Source organism: Lissotriton helveticus, chromosome 8, assembly GCF_964261635.1.
Source record: "Lissotriton helveticus chromosome 8, aLisHel1.1, whole genome shotgun sequence".
Lineage (NCBI taxonomy): Eukaryota > Metazoa > Chordata > Amphibia > Caudata > Salamandridae > Lissotriton > Lissotriton helveticus.
The window spans coordinates 1495217940-1495240716 of NC_136069.1; the positions used below are offsets into that span (position 1 = coordinate 1495217940).

A 22777-nucleotide genomic window follows, 5' to 3' on the forward strand; every position below is an offset into this window, starting at 1 on the left:
TCAATAAATCATCTTCCAGTAGCTATGCAGGCATACAGGAGTAATAGAGGAGCATACAGAACATGGCATTACTTCCCCTTCCAAATATAATAAAATACGTGGCCTCTTGCCACTCATTCCCGCCTCCATCTGCTTTTATGACATTGTAAAGACATACCTGATGCTTTGGCACCCATAAAAAACCAAAACAAAAAAAAACAAAGGGAATGATGGACGGAGTGTTGAACATTGCAAGCAGTCACCCCCAGTCAACTGATTTGGGTTTAATCCATCATCATTCTTTAGCTCACTCCACCACCCCAGTTCAGACATGGCCATATGCAAATCAGTCTGACCCTGTGCCTCATGGGAAGAGTCCAGCCCGAACTGCCAAGCCGTGTCTTCCCTGGACCGGAAACAAGCATCCTGGGACCGGTTTCTGGCTAAGCAGCCATCATCAGCCAGGCTAGCTTGAATCCACTGCCAAAGTGAGCAAGGGCACACCCTGCTAACTTAGGGCGAACAAAGCGATACCAAAGGGGATGATGGATGGAGCGCTTGAGCAAATCAAACACTCACCCCCAGTCAACTGATCTGGGTTTAATCCATCATTCTTTAGCTCACTCCGCCACCCTAGTTCAGACATGGCCATATGCAAATCAGTTTTGGCAAACATCCACACCACCCTCTATTACCTACTTCCGTGCTGATGACGGAACCGCTCCGTCATCAGCCGCGGTCGCGCTGTGCTGATGACTGAGCGGTTCCGTCATGGCCCGCCCGACGCGCCTGCGCGGTGCTGATTTCGCGCCTGCGCGGCGCGTTCTATTGAGCGGGCGGGGCCATGACGGAACCGCTCCGTCATGAGCACAGTGCGACCGCGGCTGGTGACGGAGCGGTTCCGTCACCAGCATGGGCGCGCTGCGCGGCTCCCCCCCCTTAGCGCTGCGGCGGAATAGCTGCCGCAGCGAAGGAGTTAAATCCTTCCCCTCTCCAGCTCACAATATGAAGACCAAAAATTCCCAGCATTCTGTGGGATACTCTAACCACCTTCTGTGCTTCCCACCCAGTACTCCGTCATGCTCATCACTCTTACATGAGCAGAGAACCAGCACCCGTAGACATGTCTCTGTGAGAGATGATGGTCTGCCCTACATGCTTTTCCTGTTAAAACAGGTTTGCAGATCTGCGGCTGTAAGGGAACATGCCAGTTTCCACACTGACAGTGTTCCACCTACTTTCTTGCTTCTTCCTCAGTTCTATAGATACCCAAAAGATCCCAAAAAAGTGGTGCGACCATGCCATTCCACCACTTAGTTCTGGATTTCGGAAACTTGGCGGAGGTAGGATCCCGGGGAAAGTAAGCAATTTCTCTTAGGATGTAGCAACAGTTAGAAGCAACTTTTGTTCCCCACAGTTGTGTAATAGTAGAGAATAACCAGATTTCAATTCGGGTTATTCATATTAATCGTTTTAGGTAACAGTAAAGTCATTGGGCATTGATATATGGTACAAGAAAACTGTAATTGGCAACTATAATATTCGTGGATATTTGCCCGAAAGATGTAAAAGATCTATAAAGAACCCTCCTTGAATCTGGCACCCCTCACTAAAGGTGCATGAGTGTTTAAGGGTAAACATCACTTACAACGAAACTTTTACAACGCACTACCATTACAACGCGGTCACTACAACGCAAACCCTTACAACGCATTGCGCTGGGGGGCACTCTAGGATAGGGAATATATTTAATTTACTATCCAACACCTTCCCTACTATCCACGGGGACTGGAGTTGGAATAGTAAATTAAATAAATCACTATCCAGCGCCTAAAAGCACTATGCGTTGTAATGGTATGCGATGTAAAAACCGCGTTGTAAAGGCAGGCGTTGTAATAGCCTGCGTTGTAACGTCATACATCCGTGTTTGATACCATATGTCCTTTTGTTGCATATGTACCTCAACCAGACTATAAACATCTTTTACATGCATTGCCAGTGCAGGACACACCTACCCATATGGAATAGAGGAGTTGCATGGGATGGGAGGATTGAACCTCACATCCTGCACTTTGATACGCAGCTGAAAGACAACTCAATCCGTCGGCCAGAGGAAGGCCAAGGTAGATGACACTTGTGCGTAACTGAATTTAGGGACTCCCCAATTGCGCAATGTGCCCCTACAGTGTTACTTTTTAACATGAACTAATTGCCTAAGGCTGTTTGTAGGTGTGAAAGAAAGTACATGTTTTACTTATGCAGAGGGAGTAGGTGAGGAATAGGGAGTTCCAGTCCTCAGGACGTGGATGATGGTGACCGTACCAGCATCCCGTACGATCTCCAGTGGTGTGCCTGGCAAGGAAGTAGGAAGGTGAAGTCGTATCTGAGGCCTACAGGGTTAATGATTGTAAATCTCTGTGGTTAGTCTCTGTGTTCTTCACTTCCCCACATTGCCAGTGTGGGGTTCATATGCATAAAGGGAGCATTGGCAACTACCCATGGCCATGATGAATGCTGCCGTTGGAGCATGTCTTCATTGCAGAATAAGGTCCAATAAGTGCTATGATTAGCTGTTACTCGTTGTATGATGCAGAAGCAGAGCAAGCTTAGGTGGTTTCACTACTGCCTCTGCTGTTAAGAGAAGTGCCCAGATACCCCTCGGCGTGACAGTGCTGCGCTTTACAAATGTATCATTTTGTATTATTTATTTATGAGGTTTTTTTATAGCATTAGCTAGACCAGAAGGTATCAGAGTGCTTTACATATATTGCGAGATCATTATATCAAAGTACATGCAAAAATACAAACAAAGAAAATCGTTCGGCTGCAGCGGTAGTTACAGTGTGCAGACATAGGAACCGCTTTAGCTAAAAACGTACAAAGCATAGTAGACAGCTGAAACTCTAATTTAACTGCTGCAACTGGTCACGGCAGAGTGGGTGTGAGCTTTGGGACATTGCTCACTTAGGGTGCGTGTTAAAGAATTTGTTGAGCAGTAGGTGTTTAAGGTCCCATTTGAAACAGGAAAATGCTGATTGATTGATTAAGATGTAGTGCCTGTAAAGTCCCTACAAGGTCTTCCTAGCAGTCGGAGTTGAATTGTTTTGATGGGTTGCATGTAGAGTAACATGGTAACTAATAACAGCAGATTTCCTCTTAAACTAGAATGGTTTGTCTTCTGAGGCATCAGCCTTTTTTGCGCTACTATCTGATTGGATATGGTAGATCACCACCTTGGCGACGAGGATTTCAAGGGCACAAAGATCACCTTCATACATTTCTTTTTGCTTACCCAGAGGGATGTCTTGTCAGCATAGGATGGAACTTGTCCCATCTGCTCACCTTCCTCTGAGGATCATAATTCACTGTTTCCTGCTTTACCCAGGAGCACTCAGTCACCCAAGAAGAAACCACTTAAGGGGCAGCAATGTCTTCAATATCATAATTAGCAGTGGTTTTATTACATTTAAAATATACAATGATACATACTGCTGCCTAGTAGCAAACCATGGGTGTGTGACTACCACATCATTCGGAATTCTGCACCTGGAAATGGGGATAACGCAATGCTGGTGCATGGTTTCATCTATTTCAGGATTAAAATTCTGAATGTTGCCGTGTTTCTCCTACACAAATTTCAACAGGTTTTACCTGACAAAAAGTGTGTAGCGAGGGACATGCAGGGGCGGTAATACCCACTCATTGTGTATGCAGGTGCAAACACTAGTTTGTGCCCGAGTTAGGATTCAAGCAAAACTCTTAAACAGCCTTTAGTGAGGAAGTGAACTCAGTCACTTTCATAAAACATTGCCACTGGAATTTACCATTTTTCACACCCCTTGTAAAAACGTTCCTCTGAAGGATTTTTTGTCTAGCCTATAATTTACATGGAAATGTTATTGCAGACCTACATGCTTATGAGTCATTGTGTTAATCTATATGAATCTTGCTAAAACTTGGGTTTTGCTACATTGTTCTTAATTCCCAGGAAATAGAGTTAATTGCAGTGGGACAAATAGGAAACTGGCAGACCATGAAAAAGTGCTTAGTCCTCCAGAAGACAGAGTGTTCCTATGACTCAGGTCAAGCTTGACTCATCGCTGCTGCTCTGCCTCAATTGTTCTTTCAGACTGCCTGCCGGAGCATACCATTCCGGAGTACCCCCAGGGGGGATTGCAGATCAGCTGCAGTCTAAATCAAGATGAAAGAACGAACTCTCAGAGGGCCTTGTTCCCACTATCGGCATGTCCCAGTCACAGGCATCTGGATAAAGGGAAACTCCATCAAGCACTCCTTGGGATGACCTAAATTAGGCATTCCCAAGTGCTCTATTCCAGTAGCTATCGCAAATCAAAAGCATAGGCCAATGCCAAAAGACATACTTGCAAAAACTGATTTTCCATATAGATCATGTATTTTCCTATCTTAGCGGGTTCTTGTGAGTTACTTCGATTATGGCCCAATCCATGAGGTTGACCAACATTGGAAGATCTAATAGGCAGTAAGTAGTAGTATTGTACAGTATCGCTTAGAGCCTCTTTTTGTGATTGACGGACTGCCAAGAAGGTGGAGCATCGGCCTGTCAACCAAACCAAAAGTCTGACAGAGTCAAATGTTCTTTTTTCCAACACCTTCTACTTCATTGCAGGAAGAATTTCTGCAAATATGAACAAAAGCTAACAGTCCACCATGCAATGGTGGTCAATGTGGTATTTTTTCTTTTGCCAACGCCCCCACCTCCATCCCCCCTCCTAAGCATGGGGTTGTGTTTGGAAAACAACAAAAAACGCACTATCCTGGCATGCTAGGAGTTTTCTCTCAGTGCATAGGGTACATTTTGTTTTCTTTTTTACGTGCATGGGATTGCACATGGACAGGAAAGACACATGGACAGGAAAGACTCGCGGTCCAACACTCATATCCCCTCCAGTCCCACCAACCATGACCTCACAGCCACATACTCCTCAATCAGGGACACACCTACCACCCCTGATCACCCATCTCCCACCCACAACCCCTCTAGCCCAGTTCAGCACCATGCACACGCCTCAAACACAGACACAGATCGCTCCCCCTCTTACACCACTCACACCCCCACCCCTTTTAACAACACCCAGACCTCCACACACACCATCAACACTCCTCTCACACCTACAGCGGGCATCATCACTCCGCTCACCCCTAACAGCACAGCTCTCACACACAACACACCTAACATAGTCCAGCACCAGAACAACACGCACTGCGACAAATCCCCCCTTCATCCCCCCCATTCTCAGCCCCCATTACCCACTAACTAACCACGCAGAACACACCTCCTCTCTTAATTCAACTCCCCCTCCCCACAACAGGACCATCCCCTATCCCATTCCCCCTCCTACTCTCAGCCCCCATTACCCTTCCTGCTCCCCCACCACGATTACCAGTCTCCCAGCCTACACCCCGACCCCCCCGCCTACCACCAATGCCCTCACTCATACCGCCAACCTCCTCCCTACCTCATCCACACCCCTCCCGCCCAAAACATCTCTCCCCCCTAGCACCTCCCCGTACACCAACACAACGCATACCTCCTCGAACACCAGCCCACGCATCCACCTGCACACGAATTCCCTAGTCAGCCATTCACCTCTGACTGCCGCCCCCACCTCCACCACCTACCCCACGATGGACATCATCATGGCCACCCTTACTCAGATCAAAGAAGACATACACCACATCAAGGAACTACTCGCCACCCACCTCATACACCCTGCACCCACCTCCCCTCTCAACTTGTCCCCTACCCCTCCAGCTGACTCCCTCACTCAACACGCCCCAAACAGGGCGTCAATTGCTGTCCATAGGCGCAGCAATTGCCCTCGTCCCCCTCGTCGTCCCTACAACCCCTCACACAACTACACCTCCCCGCCCAATGGGTCCCCTCGTCCCCCTTGTCGTCCCTACAACCCCTCACACAACTACACCTCCTCGCCCAACGGGTCCCCCACCCCTCCGACTAACTCTCTCACTCAACTCTCCCCCAACCTGACCTCACTCCCAGCTAGCAATCGCAACAATCGCCCTCGTCGCACCCTCAACTCTACTTCTGACCGCGACACACTCACCCTTCTCCGCTCCTATGACCCAGCCCCCCAAAATAACACAATGACCCCACACCTCAACATTCCCGCGATACACTCAAATCCCCTTAGACCCCCCACACTAAACAGCAGATTCTCCATCCCCAATAACCTTAGAAAAGTCCCTCTCTCTCTAGAACCGTCCACCACTCTCAACACACCTCGTCTCAAATGCACTCTCCTCAACTGTAGATCGGCCTCGAAACACTCTGCCGCTATTGCTGATCTCATCTTATCAACGGACCTTGACATACTCATCTTGACCGAAATTTGGCTAACTGAATCTTCGACACCTATAATGGACATTCTGGTTCCTCCCAACTACCACATTATCAGGCTAGACAGAGTAGGCAAATTAGGTGGTGGAATCGCATGCATCTACAGGAATAATCTCTCTGTGCAGAAAGTCAATTCTACCGCCCTACCATCCCCAACAACCTGGGAATACATCTGCCTTGACATTATCAGTGAGGGCAAACCGATATGCTCTCTTCACAGCATCTACCACCCACCCAGGGACAACTTCACTTTTTCCCAACAAATTATGGATATGATCACAACCAATTCCGGACGGCAGCTCACCCAAATTTACCTTGGTGACTTCAACCTCCACTGGAATGATTGCAAGGACGCGGTGGTAAATAGTCTTAAAAACTTCCTCGATGCCCTCAACCTAACCCAAATATGCAACAGCCCGACCCACGAGAAAGGTTCTATCCTCGACCTGATCATCTCCAAAGAGGAATCTATCCAACTCGACTCTATCCAACCCTGTGACTGGTCAGATCATCATACTGTCACATTCTTTATCAATGAAACGGTTAAAATTAACCCGGCACAAGTATCCAAACCCAAAGTCTGGAAAAGAGACCTGAAAAAACTCAACCCAGGCTCTCTACCCCCTAACAGGTGCAATCTCTTACTGCCACCGACAGGCGATACGGAAGTTCAAACACTGACTGACCACTATCTCAATGCTATGACCTCTATAATTAAAGAGGCTGCTCCTATGCAGCTAAAAAGAGCCTCTACTAAAATCTCTAATCCATGGTACGACGGGAGACTCAATGAAGATAGACGAGACATGCGATTGGCAGAGCGTACCTGGAGATCAGCTCCCTCGGCAATGCACCTAAAAAATCTGAAGAAAAAGAGAAACGCCTACTTCAGGAAAATAAAACGCTCAAAATCAGACTTCTTCAGCCTCCAGCTCGACCAAGCAAAAAACCGTCCGAGAAAACTGTTTGAGCTAATCAGATCACAATCCAAGGATCAACCCCAACCACTCATCACTGCGCGTGAGGCACTATCCTGTGAAGACTTCGCTGCCTTCTTTACCCAAAAAACTGACAACATAAAGAGCGATCTCCTCATTGACGCAAGCCTCTACTCCAAACCCCAGTGCCTAGCAGCCACTGAACCAAAAAACAATGCCACATGGTCAACCTTTGGCACATACTCAGAAGAAGAAATTGGCAAACTGCTCAGCACCCTGAAACCATCCAATCACCTCACGGACCCCCTTCCTGCTGCAGCAGTAAAAGACTTTACCCCCTTTCTTATCCCTCTCTGGACTAAAATTATCAACAGCTCTCTCCAACAAGGAAGCATACCTGACTCCCTAAAAGTTGGTCAGGTCACACCCCTCCTAAAGAAACCTACAGCCGACCCCTCTGATCTCAACAATTACCGTCCCATTACCAATATTCCCACTCTCGCCAAACTGCTGGAAAAATGCGCACAACTACAATTGTCTAAACACATTGAGCAATTTGATCTCCTCAACCCGCACCAGTCAGGCTTCCGAGCAGGGCACAGTACAGAAACGTCTGACTCACATAATTGACGACGCACTTCAAATGCTAGACCAAAACGACACCTGCCTCCTCATCCTTCTTGATCTCTCCTCAGCATTTGATACCGTTAAACATGAGAATCTACTTGAGCTCCTAAACACAAGAATGGGCTTATCTGGAACTGTTCTCAAGTGGTTCACCTCCTTTCTTCACAACAGGTCGCAGAAATTCAAGAGTAACAACCTGATGTCTTCGCCAATACCCGTAACGCTAGGTGTCCCCCAAGGATCCTCTCTATCCCCAACTCTGTTCAACCTAGTCATGGAACCGCTCACCACCTTGCTACAAGCATCCAATGTACACTTTCACATGTACGCAGATGATACCCAACTTTATCTCAAATTACAGTCCCCCAAAGACATCTTGCTCCTGAACTCAACGATCAGATGCACCCAATCCTGGCTGGCAGATAATCATCTCAAACTCAATGCCCTGAAAACAGAGTTCCTTCTGATCTCACCTCCAGCGAAGGTCTCCACCACTCAAATTTGGGTTAAAGACCTAACCGCACTCAATGTCCAACCCACCATCGTGGACTCAGCAAAATCCCTAGGCATAACACTCGACACCAATTTGAACATGCAGCAACATATCAGCAAGGCAACAAAGGGAGCAAACTTCCAGATCAGCACTCTGAGGAAACTTAAACCCTACCTCCCAGCCAAAGACTTCCAAACGGCAGTACAAGCACTAGTCATCCCTCGAATTGAATACGGCAGCATCGCCCTCTGTGGACTCCCCCTAACTACAACCGCACCCCTAAGAGCTTCTCTAAACGCTGCAGCGAGACTCATCACTGGGTCAAAAAAACACTCCCATATTACCCCTGACCTGAAATCCCTGAACTGGCTGCCATTTGAAGCCAGAATACATCTGAAAATCGCCTGCATGACACACAAGGCGGTACATCTAAACTCACCCGGATACCTCGCTCAGAAACTGACTATCTCTGGAGGAGCTAGAAACACCAGAGGCACAAACAATCTTCTGTTGAAACCTCGAAGATTCCGGAAGGAAAAAACATATAAGCGCTCCTTCTCGGGAATGGCGCCTAGGATCTGGAACTCTCTCCCGCCCGAAACCAGGCTTATCTCCTCCACCACACTCTTTAAAAATGAAGTAAAAGCTATCCTCATGGCTAAATACACCTGAACTATTATCCTGACCACGGTTAGTACTCTGCACCGATCTATACTACATGTTTGACCCTTTTGATTATTTGTATGAACTGTCTTATTACTCACATGTTTGGCTTTGTAGCCACCTATTTGTACCATTTTGTACTCATGTCATGTTGGGCTTAGTTGCCACCTATTTGTATTAATTGACCTATTGATTTATCTGTTAACCATGCTCCCCCATGTACTCCTCTTTGTAAAGCGCTCTGATATCTGCAAGGATCTTGTCCGCGCTATATAAAACTTTCAAAATAAATAAATAAATAAAAGAAAATGGCTGACATGGCTTCGGCTGGCCACATTACACAGGGAGGTGCTTGCAATGACCAGAGTCAGAGTGTTTATGATAGCAGAGCCAGCTGTAACTCTGCCATCAGAATCCTAGCAATTCACCCTTCTTCTGGGGCAGTGGAGCCAAAAGGTTGGCTGATGGGACATCTGTCAGTTGTTTACAGGAAGCTACTAAGACTGAAAAATGAAAGGTGGCCAGGTAATTTTTGTAAAAGTCAGGAGATTTCTGCCAAGAACAAACAATTGCTTTGCTGAGACCTACAGGTTATGCATCAAGTACACAAATGATCTAAATGCAGAATTTTCAGTGGCCCTTGTATTAAACTGCACTGGCCCTGTCTGTAGCATAACTTCATGCAGGTGAGGTTTATACAGTACAGAAAGCCACTTTGCCTGCATCCTAGCAACAGTATCCATGGCCAGCAGCTGCTGCTTGCACTCTTGCTCTGCCGCACAGCTGCTCAGTGGCCTAATGACTTTTTTCCCGATGTTTTGGGAGGTATATGAATTATAAATGTTTCTGAGGAAGGGTGGGAACATGTTCCAGGATATCAAACCTCTGACTGCCTGTTGAGTTTGTTTGAGGAGCAGCATGTTTCCTGGTCTTACATGTTAGCCCTGTTGCTGTGCTGTCTCTAGATGGCCTCTTGCACTCAAGTCAACTTTCCTGGATGTTGGCCAAGGTATGCATGCTGAATAAGCGCGCAAGCTATTATTTTAATCTTGGTCTCTATCAGAAGCCAGGGTTCAGTTTATCAAAATGTAAAACAAATGTCCATTTGAAGCAATAAGCAGCGCGCTTATTCGGCGAGATCGGTCTCACAAATGTACCAAAATCAAAAACATCGTGTTACGGGCTCCTGCAAGTTGATGCCAGGCTACACCTATTGTACTTTTATTTTGGAAAATCTTGCATGTTGGAAATGGAAACAAATTTAATCCGGTTACCCATAAATTGGGGGGCAAGGTGTGGCAGCAAAATAAGTGGAGTCACACAGAGCGTATTCGTGAAAAGGGGGGGCTGACAGTCAACTTATAAATTTTGTTTTTAAATCTCTGCTGCTAAGAAATTGTCAACAAGGACAAATGTCAAAGTAAATCTAGTCTGGCTTACTAATTGGTCACTTAGAGGTTGCATTTTAATATGTCTTACAGGGTTACGGCCCCAGCTGCAGAGATTTGTTTGTGCACAGCAATTTTCAGGAGATAATTCACTGAAAAAACCATAGGTTATAGACCATATATAGTTAGGAATTAGCATTTACAAAACCTTGAAAATTCACTGAAAAAACCATAGGTTATAGACCATATATAGTTAGGAATTAGCATTTAGAAAACCTTATTTTACTCACACAAAACCATTGAAATTCCATATATAGTTAGTTGCACTAACTATATATCGCGCACAAGCAATCCACTGCTGATGATGTCACATATTACATCATTCATGACATGGTCAGTGACATCACTGATGACATCTCAAATGACATCACTGATGACATCACTGATGACATCTCATTTGACATCAATGATCACATCACTGATGATATCATTCATGTGACAATACAATGCATCTCCTCACACTTTAATATAACCTCTGTTACACCCAGTGTTAAATACAGAGTATAATTTTTGAAACCTTTGACACACCAATACTAGTTACTACATACACACTCACTGATTCCTACGTCTACACACACATTCACTCATTCACCCATACAATCACTCATCTTTACAACACTATCATATGCACTCATACACCTATACAGACACTCACACTCTGCCACTCATCCATGGAGTTACTCACACACCTAGTCAGTCCTGTAAAGAATCAATCACACTTCCATTTTCTAATCTATACAGTTAAACATAGAGCACCTTACATTTTCAAACATATACTAACACATACTTACTCTCTTATACAATCATTGATACAAGTACACATTGATCTGCACAGAGTCACACACCTCCCAGCCAGCCACACACACACTGTCTCCCATACAAATACTTGGGCAATCAATCAATAACCCATATAGTTACTCATATAGCTACTGATCAACACATGCAGCAGTTTACAGAACAACAGACATAATGATGCACAAATTAAGACAGTTTAGTCACTAACCTATGAACTCAGTGAGACATATTTAATCACTCACTCATACAGTCAGTCATGCACCTACTAAATCCTTCATCCAGACACTTATACATCCACTCATTCTTCAATATGTAAGACATATTTAAACTTTACAGAAACATAAAATTACTGGATGTTGTTTTCAGTGATGTCATCAGTGATGTCATTTGAGATGTCATCAGCACTGACCATGTCATGAATGATGTAATATGTGACATCATCAGCAGTGGATTGCTTGTGCGCGATATATAGTTAGTGCAACTAACTATATATGGAATTTCAATGGTTTTGTGTGAGTAAAATAAGGTTTTCTAAATGCTAATTCCTAACTATATATGGTCTATAACCTATGGTTTTTTCAGTGAATTTTCAAGGTTTTGTAAATGCTAATTCCTAACTATATATGGTCTATAACCTATGGTTTTTTCAGTGAATTTCATTGGTTTTTTAACAGCTAATATCTGTAGCTGTAAAATGTATTCTTCTTTAAATCCAAAAATATATTTTATATGTTTATTAATAACTTTTTTTTTAAATATTTTTTTTTCTTCGTTCCCGCTTCGCGAGTCGGGAAGCTTCCCGTTAGCTGACCTTGATGCCGCGAAATAGACCGCGAACCGGTAAACGTTTCTTTACCGCAACTGCCGCGTTAGAAAACAACATCGTGACGCCTCCCGTCCGCATGACGTTTCGCGTTGTCGCGTGATACGTCATATGACGTGCTACGTTAGCGAACTGGTACGCTTACCGAGTCGCAAAGCACAGGTTTCTGGAAGCAAACCGGGAGGCCCTGCAAAGCGCGTAACGTAAACACAGCAGGTCATGTGGCTTGGTAATAACACTTTTCATTGGTTCATTTCACTTTTGGTTTCCTAATGATGTAAGACTAGGTCATATAATCTAAAATGAACACTTTTCATTGGTTGAGAACTATTGTTTTTCCCAAATGATGAAAATCCCTCCTTCTTTCCTCACTCTGACTTTCATCATTGTGAGAGAAAGACCCTTTGTTACCAGTGAGCAATGGCTTCTTTCGTAGCTTCAGCTGGTGCTTCCCCACCACCTCCACCACATCCAAGGAAGAGTGGACCACCTGCTAAAGTTATAATTCAGCAAGAAGAGGAAGAAGAGGAACAGGACGACCTAGATAATCTCCCTATTATGGCCAGAAGATCTGTTGTACCGGAAGTAACGGGACCAGAGGGCAGGGAGATGGTGCCAAATATACAAACGAGATTTCGTGAAGTAAAACAAGTCTGCGTACATTGCAGTGGATTCATTTGCTACGGAGAAAGTAGCATCACTCTGATCAACAGAGCTATTGACAATCATGCTCATGTTTGTCCGAAACGCCCCAAACAATAAATTCTTTTTTTTTGTTTTGTTGCTCCTGTTGAGCCCTTTACAATGAATCGTTTTCGTTGCCCCCTCCGAAAAAAACCAAAAAAAATATAAAACTGTTCAGAAAAATTCAAAAAAAGTAAAAAAATGTTCAGAAAAATAATAAAAAAAATATAAAACAACAAAAACAATTAAAAAAAAAGTTCTTTTCAGAACTACCTCCCCGTTATTAAAAAATTGGTACAATATTTGGAACTGTGCCAACCTCTATTTCTCTTAGTTCGCTTCCCAGTTCGCTCCCCGGTACGCGAACCGGAAGCGAACCAAAATTATTTTTTTTTTAAAAAGAACAGTAAGTATAAGGGAAGGAAACAGACAGTTATGTTAAAAGAAAGACAGCTATAGGGGAGTAAACTAGAGATACTATTACCCGTAATCCACTGCTGATGATGTCACATATTACATCATTCATGACATGCTCAGTGACATCATCAGCAGAGGATTGCGGGTAACAGTATCCCTAGTTTATTCCCTATAGCTGTGTTTCTTTTAACATAACTGTCTGTTTCCTTTCCTTATACTTACTGTTCTTTTTAAAAAAAAATTTTTTAGATCAGTCAGAAACAGTGAAAGTAATGAAATATAAAAGACTACGTAGAATATGAGCACTGTATGCAACAACTTTGACACTTACAGAAGCCTCACCTTCTCCATGCCTCCTACACAGTTCTACATGTACATCATAAATGCAAACAGAACAGAATTAATTATACATGTTAAATGGTTTATTTTTGCTGTTCTCAGAATGTATCAAATTTCACTAAAACAGTGACTTGAAGGTATTCATCATATAACAGCGGGGAAAAAAAACACAATCAAAATGATTGTGTTTAAAAAACCCATACAACATAACAAATCAGAATTCAGAACTCCTTAAAGTTAACTTACTTTCCATGACAGCCAAGGATGTCCTATGAACAGCTTACACTCTGTTGTGCTGTTATTACTTTCAACCCGCCACTTTCTGAAAGAAAACCTCCATCGTTTTCAAAAACATGTTACATACAATAAATGACTTCTCGCTCTCTACCACACGTTTCCACAAGGCCAAATCGTGTCTGAGCCATTTATAACTCTTAGAATTCTTTTAAGCCAATCCCGTCATGTTGTATTTCCGCAACTTTCACAATTAAAATGTTGAAGATCATTTTCACAATCCTGGACTAGTAATATCTTCCCCTTCTTGCTCAATCATGTTCTACATTTCCTATCACACTGATACTGCTTACTATGAAGCAGACTTACAATACCTTTATGACTAGTACAATTATTTAATTCTCTACATCACTTTTAATGACAAAGCAATGTAAAACAGTAGACAGCATTGCAGACTTACATTCCCTCTACTCCATGTTTTGATTGGCTGCTTCAATTAGCTTATAAAAAGAAACAGTTTTTCTGAACTCATTCAAAGTGCACGTATTTCTCCATGACGTCCAGTGTTATGGTAAGAAGTTATGTCTCTGTACTACACTTATCCTCAAGGCCAAATCGTGTACGAGCCATTAGAACTTCTTGAAATTCCTCAGAGCACATCCCGAGATTCTTTCCCTAAAATTTTGGTTTTAAAAACACCAGGTAAGAGTTTTTAAGGTCATACGGCAATTTTTTTTTGAAAAATAAAACAGAATCATTGCAGAATGACCAGCCATTTCTACACTTTAAATAAGCTGTATAATGTCCTGATGTTATTGAAGGACCATCATGATATATAATTGCTACAGTTACAAAAGTCCTTCCTGATATTGACAACTGTGAAGCCACACATTTTTTAATTAAAGTTGTCAATTTTGTTCCATCAGGCCTACATCGTTGGAACATTAAAATGACATACTGGCCATATGTTCGTATAAATAATGTGGACATCATTTCAGATTTACATTGGCTACACTCCATGTTGTGATCAGCTGCTTTTACTAGCTTATTAAAAGAGACTGATTTACTGTCTGGCAAAGTTAAATATATAAATCTTTCTGAGTCTACACTAGTAGTACTTGATACCCTACAGTTCTCGCAGTCAAGCTGCCATTGATAAGAAAGCCCAAACAGGTGATCTACATCTACACCTTCATCATGCAATACATCAAGCATATACATTAAAAACTCCTGACAATCTTGCTGACTATTTTGAGAGAATTGTGTTTGGCCTGAACATCTGTCTAACAGATTTCGAATTTCAGACACACTTTCTATGTTTGTTCTATCAGTGCTACATTTCTCTAACACAGAATTTAACAAACTGCAAAATCTTTGATCAGAATTGACCACAATCTCTTCTTTTACATTTTCTAGAGAAAACAAAACATTAACCACTACATTAGCATAGCAGTTGACACCAGAACTGTTTTCAAATTGAAAACCAACAACATCTTCAACAGAATCCTTTTTGTTTCTGCTTATAATTTCAGGTTCATCGACTTTTCGTCTTTTTGCTACAACCTCCCCAGTATTGGTCACATTTCTTCGTTTCCGGCCTACCACACGTTTCTCAAACAAAGGATACTGAGGCAAATGTGGCGCATACTCTCTTCTTAACCTATTGTATTCCTTAACACAATCTAGATCCGCACAAATGTTTGTGACATCACACTCAATCAAGTACAATCCCGATAAAGTTCTAACTCGTGACAATGCCACATATGCCATACCCTCCTTGAACACAGAACTGCCAATATTCACCAATGCACAGTCTACACTTAAACCTTGCGATTTATGGATTGTCACCGCATATGCCAAGCAAACAGGAAACTGCTTACGACGAACATATAAGTCTTTTACAAGCAAAAATCTAGCAGAACAACGAGCAATTAGCTGTACTTCCTCAATGCCATCAAATTTAATTTTTAAAAATTCAATTCCATCTCTATTTCTGTATTTCACAAAATCAACAACATTACCCATTGATCCATTTACCAGACCTCTTTCAACATGTAAATTCCTTCTTAAAATTATACGGCAGTTCAAGCACACATTCAGAGTCTTTTCAAAACCCGCAGTTTTAGATATACTCTTCTCTAATGAATCCAATTTTGTTTTCAGATTCTCAGACAAAATAATTGTTGATCCCATATGCTCTACTCTGTCAATAGCTTCCAGTTTCACAATCTCTTGCTTTTCTAAATGCAACATTTTGTTGTTGAATTTGGCACATTCTGCAAGAGTTGGCATCAAACATATTCCAGATTTTTTCTCAGTAACTTTCTGAAAAATATTCTCAGGCACAACATCTTCGTCTGGATATAAATTTGTCAGTAATCGTGCATGTAAAGCTTCTTTCCCATGCTCGGTCACTTTTCCAATTCTAACATCTTGTAGAATAGTCTTGTAAACTTCATCCTTTGCCTGATGCATATTTTCATGCAGTTCAGCATAATTGAAGTTTAACCATATATTGACGTTGCCAATGCTCCCTAAGCACTTCCTGGTATCTTCATGCGTGAGCATTTTGAACACAGGTTGCCCTTTCACTGGTGTCAGCTGCAGAAGATCTCCGAAAACAATGATGTGTTTGCCACCAAATAACACATCATACTCTGTTTTGAGAACTTCTTGCATTCTCAAATGCACAAAGGCAAGCATGACATTGGAAACCATGCTTACTTCGTCAATGATAAGAAGTTTCATTTTCCTCAAGACTCTTGAAACTTCAAAACAAGCATCTCCAGATAGCTTGTGATATTCTAATTTGTTGTCATGCTCCACTGGCAGCATCAGTAAACGATGTAAAGTAATCCCTTTAATGTTATGTGCTGCCAGTCCAGTTGGAGCGGTGACAACACAAGACAGCGATGACTCTGTCCTTTCCTGCAAATAACATGAAATTGCTTTAATAAGGAAACTTTTTCCAGTTCCTGCTTCTCCACTCACATACAGTCGGACAGGCTTCAACGACGTACATGAGCACTCTTTCTTGTCATGACTTAATCCATGATCAATTTGCATGGTAAGTTAGTCATATATTTTCCTCTGCTCAACGTTGAGTTGTCTTTCCAACTCTTCTAAGTTAACCGCATCCTCCTGAGCATGTGCCATGGCTCTTTCCACTTCATTCATAGCAGTGGCAGCTTCATTTTCGATAAGAGGTCCTCCTAGTGGATCCTGATTCAATGAAGCAGAACTCTGACTGTCCTGAGAACTGTCTCTGGCATTTTCGGCTGCAATCGTTGCTTCCTGCTCAATTTCCACATTCAACATTTCTACATATTTGGGAAAAGCAGGACATTCTATGGTCTCCTTGGCAGCATTGAATGAGTCTTCGTAACAAAGGAAATCTCCAAGCAGTTCCTCTTCTGCACGCCATGGCTTAAAAAGTTGCAAAAGTGCTAAATAGAAAAACTCCTTTTTTTCAGGAGATTCGCCACTCAATTTTCGATGGTTTATCAAGTGGCATTTTCTTTGCTTGACCAGACATCCCTCACTTCCTATTACAGCATACACTCCTTTCTCAGTATCTTCTTTGATGTTCCTCTTGAATATGTAATTTTGCAAAACCTCATACAGACAAACATTCTCGAGGTGACTGCTTCGATTTGGATAATATGTATCCAACATGTTGCTGTTCAAAATGTCGGTACTGTTTGGCTCCTTTTCCGCCAAATACTCAATTTCCCGCACAGGTTTCAGAACTCGATTACGCGTTGCAGCAAGACCAACACTCGCCCAAACGATACTCCTGGACTTGGCATAGAGACTTGCTGAAGACAACCGGTCAGAACATTCGTAAGCTCCGATTTCTCGATGCGACAACATCTTCAGACTGAAACTGTACAACTTCTTGCTGAGGCTCTTTTCATGGGAAATGTCCTCCCACATATCCTTCAATTCTGTCTTCTCTTTTTTGGTGATGTAAGATGTCACATACCGAGCCACAGCCATACAGTTATCAGCCACAAACTGTATATCCATGTTAGCATTCCACATGGACAAAATCACCGGGTTGTAGTCGTTGATGTACTTGGACTCTTCGTTCCTCTTCAAATTGTATGTGTTTTTAGGTGATTTCTTCATCACATTATGTCGCAGCGAAGACATCAAACTGTTTACTCTTCCTTTAGAAATCACCGGTCGTGGAAAGCCGAAACGACATTTGGTGTAGAACTTGTCCTTGTTTCGGAATTTACGACGGCAGTACTTTCCACATCGATGGCTTTGGAAACGCAGAACTTTTTCTCTTAGGCTTTTCTTCTCCTTTGCGTTTGGAACAGCACACGTAGAATACTGTTGGATGAAACTCATCACTGAGTCTTCTGGATCCGTTCCAAATTTAGGTGCATCCTTGATCCACAACAACATATGTATATGAGGAGCACCTCTTGCTTGGTACTCCTTTCTCCAGAAGAAATCCAACACCTCTCCAAGAGGTGGATTCTTCTTATTCATGATGAAAGACATCATAGCTTCAAATCTATGATTGAAGTACCTACATACATTGACTGGATCCAAAGAGCACAGTTCTACGGGTGTCTTGAATTCGATGTTATCTACGTTAGCATTTGCCTCTCGTAGAAATTCAAGTAAGTCTTCCCAGCCATACTCGGCACAGCTCAGAGTGAGGAACCATGTGGGAGTTCCTAAGTTCCTCAGCATACATTTTAAATCACCATGACGACGGTACCAGTACTCATTAGTACCACGCTGACACGCCATGAGATTAATCAGGTGAGAATCCAAAATACTGTCTTGGACATTGACTTTATCCATAAAGTCACTTGCCGAGATGTTTTGCATGTGTATACCACTTTTCAAGATGTGGTTCACTGCATATGACAGTCCAGACAGATCGCTTTCAAACAGGAGATGAAACAAATAAGGAATGCATTGTCGAAACCTAGCATCTCCTGCATACAATCGCAAAGTCCGGTATTCAGAAGCAGGAATTTGATGAGGTCGCTCATCATATCTTCCTCCCTGACCTGTTGGAAAAAGCTGTGGGAAACACCGAGCTTCCAAACTTTCCTCCCAAACACTAATGGGACTCCCTTTGGCTTGTTTCATTTGAAACAACTCAATAGCATTCCCCATGACTTCCTTGGAATGCAAAGGATGAACACTATAATGTTCATATATTTCTTCACTAGTAGAGGGTTCTACTTTCTCAATTTGACCAGCACACAAATCGCTATCCTCTTCCTCACTTACTTCCTCTTCTGCAACATATACATTCTTATAGAATGTATTATTTTTTTTCAAATACAATGTTGCCTTTTTAACTTTCCTAACATCTACAAAATCTTGCCATATTTTCTTATTCTTTGTCGGAACCCCATTAACTAAGATAACCAGAGGTTCCTCGTCCACTTTTTCTACTCCAATTGTGTTAATGTTTTTCTTCAAATCTAGAGGCAAATAAACAACTCTTCCCTTTAATCCTCTCTGTAAATCTGATGGAGGCAATTTCCCTGTCTTTGGCTCCATTCTTACAATAGCCTGAAAGGGATGGATACTTTGAATCAAAATAGATTCATAAGTATTTAAATCCTTCAATTCAGAAGGAATCTCAATCAATTCCAGATTATTATGAACTGCTCTAGCAGGCATCTGGTTTTGATTTAATTTGTTACAACAATAAGTACACACACGTTGATCCAATCCCAAATCAAAACAATTTTCTACCATCAAGTATGTTGTGAAATCCTTCCATTCACTATTATTTTCCCTTTCACTTTTTGCATATAAATCCACTAACTTAGTCTGATTCTTATAATAAGTGCGTTGACAACACACACAAGTGAAATTTGGCCTCTCACTTGATTTGACCTGAAACGTCGCAATTTCCCTCTGGAAATTATCTGTACTGGAAACCTGTACACTATCTTCCACATTACCCGCTTCTTCTTGGTCAATTTCAACATTCTCCTCTTTACTTCCAAAGTAACAAAACTCAATTTCTTCACATATATTCTTCACATCTATTTCAGAACCATGCAAAAGAGCAGCGCATAATTGTTTAAGCATAATTGCTGGACTCTTAGCATAATACAACATTCTAACTAATTTCCTCACTTTATTATGATGCACTGCTAGCATCCTGAAATGATGAAAAACACTCTGGCATACTCTCCTGGAAAGACAAGCCAGTGAATGACCATGCAAACCTGTCACTTCTCTCACTCTGCAAGGATCTAATTCTTGCAACAACATCATTTTCTGCTTCAAACTTTTCTTATTAAATGACCGTACAAAATCACAAAGCAAATTGATGGAATCCTGTCGCACACTACAAATACTACTACACTTCCAGGTGTACACAGGACCCTTAGCACGTCTTCCTAAAACCTCATTACCTAACACCTCTTCTGCCTCTGTTGTCACAAGTTTTTCTTTTTCAACTGGACAACCATCTTTCACTTCATAAGCACGACCACTGGTGTCAACTGCATGCACCAAATCATTATCCTGGAAATAACTCTCCTCATTAAAAAATGCCTCAGAGCTTGAACTATGCATCCATTCTCCAGAAAAAACTTCACAAAAATTACTACGATTAACTATTCTCTTCCATCTACTATTTCTTTTGAAATCATAAATTGCCTTCTTTAGCTTCCTAATTCTATTGATTATCAAAATAAATAACTTACGTTTAATTTCAAATGCCTGATCAATAACTTTCTCAACTTTTTTTTTTCTCTTATAAAAAACCACTTTCTGTTGACCTTTCTTAATATTTTTTAACAAATTGCCAATTATCCTGTTGCGGAACATTCGTTTACGAATGTCCCTAAACTGTTGTTTCCTTCTACTATCAGGCACAGAGTTATCTCTTGCTCTAGCAGTAACATTTTTGATTGGCCTTTCCTTTCCATTTGAATTGCTTCTCTTTTTATGGACTGAAACATTTTCTGTAGTAATATTTTTTTTACTACACATTTCTTATGAAGGTTTTTGTACTCTTACCCGGTGCTTTCTTCGTGACTTGACAAATCTTTTTGTTAGAGGACTGCTGCTTCTTTTGATTGGCCTGCTGTCTTTGACGTTTTGCAGCCTTTCTCTCTCTTTCTTTCGTTGGCATGGTGAAATGTTGAAATGATCTGCAGTTGAATCTGTGGTAAAATATATTAAAAAATGTTATTAACCACTATTACCAAACAGTAAATCAATAACAGTGATCAAAAACTTAACACACTACTTGACATTTTAAATAGAAGATTTTTTAGTCCTTGGCAAATTTACAATACAGAAATAGCAGAAAAGAAATGGAATTTATATTCATGTTACCTGTGCTATTTTATATGTGAATCTGATCTAATTTTATGAGCATATTTTAATATTTTATTGAAGACACTACACATAACCTGTTTTTGAAGGTGTCTTTATTTTTAAATTAAACGGTTTACACTTTTACTTTTTATTTATTATAAATTTTAAAAATAAATGTTTATAGTTCCATAGGCTCAAGCAGGTCAGCTTCCCACCCTATGTCATATAATTCGGACAAATCTGCATCCTCATCACGCTCTTCTTCATCCTCAGGATTTAAATCATCCAAGGGATCAACATCCACTGATGTTTCAATTACAAGTTCAATGATGAGGTCAAAATCAACTGATTGCAGATTGTCGCTCATGTTGATGTTGTCTTTATCTTTAAAGAAAGATAACAACAATGAGATGTTGCAGAGTAAGAGACAAATCTCAGAGATTATAATAGTAAAATAGTTTAACAAGAGTAACATTTTGCAGCTATTATTTAGCCATGTCCAGCGATGCTGAGCAGGTGAAGCCTATGTCTAATTTTTCAGTGAACAGGACTCATCTCTTCTTAACCTTGGATAAGCCTCACCAACTCTGTGTCCCCTGCACATACTTAAATGTAAAGGGGCAGATTTATGTTAAATGGCACATCCCCAGGCATGCACCAGTTAACGTGCACCGCTGCTCTGCCACCCATGGTGTGCCGTATTTACAATCAGATAGGAGAAAGCTGCGTCAAAACCCTGCGCCTGCTTTAAGCAGGCATAGGTCTTGACGCAACATTGTGGAGATGGGGCACCCCTGAGCCTTGCTTGAGCTGCATCGCACTTGCGATACAATTCCAGCAATGCGCCACCTTTACAGCACAGATACGTCACGCATCTGTGCCATTTTTGCCCCATGCTGCGCCGCATTGTAAATGCAGCACACCATGGGTGGCGGAACAGCGGCGCAAGATGACTGGCACATCCCTGGTGATGCGCCAGTCATCATAAATCTATCCCTAAGCTTCTTATCTTGTTACAGATGAACCGCCATATGTACCATCAAACTATTTTGCATTTCCTAAATAGCGAATTTTAAGGAATAAATAGCAATTCTTTACCATTCCTAATTTGCAATGAGCAAATTGCTAATTGCAAATTACCCATTCATTTCCATGGGCTAGGAGGCTCATAGGAATGAAGGTGCAATTTGCGATTAGCAATTAGCTCATCGCAAATTAGGAATTTTTCCAAGGGTGCATGGGTGTCTCAAGAACACCCTGCTGCACCCCTGAAAAAGATATTTGGGGGCATATGGCGCACATACATGCCCTAAGGGCATGTATTGGCGTCATGTGGCACCTTTTGTTTTTTTAAAAAAAATTCTTTTTGAAAAGAATTCGCAAATTACCACAAACTAGAAGTTGGTGGTAGTTTCCAAATCCTTAATGTCATTTTTTACATATTTTTTGTTTGATACATTGCATTTAAGAAATCGCAAAATTTGCAAATCCTTCAGTGCAATCGCAAAATAAGGAATAGCAAATTTTGAATTAAGGACATTTTAAGTCATTTCCACATGTGCAGTGTTTTGAAATTATGATTTGAAAATCGTTTTTGGGGAAAAGGAATGGTTTGCA

At 41.8% G+C, this 22777-nt stretch overlaps 1 protein-coding gene across 2 annotated transcripts in view; it reads left to right on the forward strand.

Moving 5' to 3' along the window:
• Nucleotides 1-22777, forward strand: part of ME3 (malic enzyme 3) — a 426853-nt gene that overhangs the window by 242286 nt on the left and 161790 nt on the right. The gene's annotated exons all lie outside the window — the stretch shown is intronic.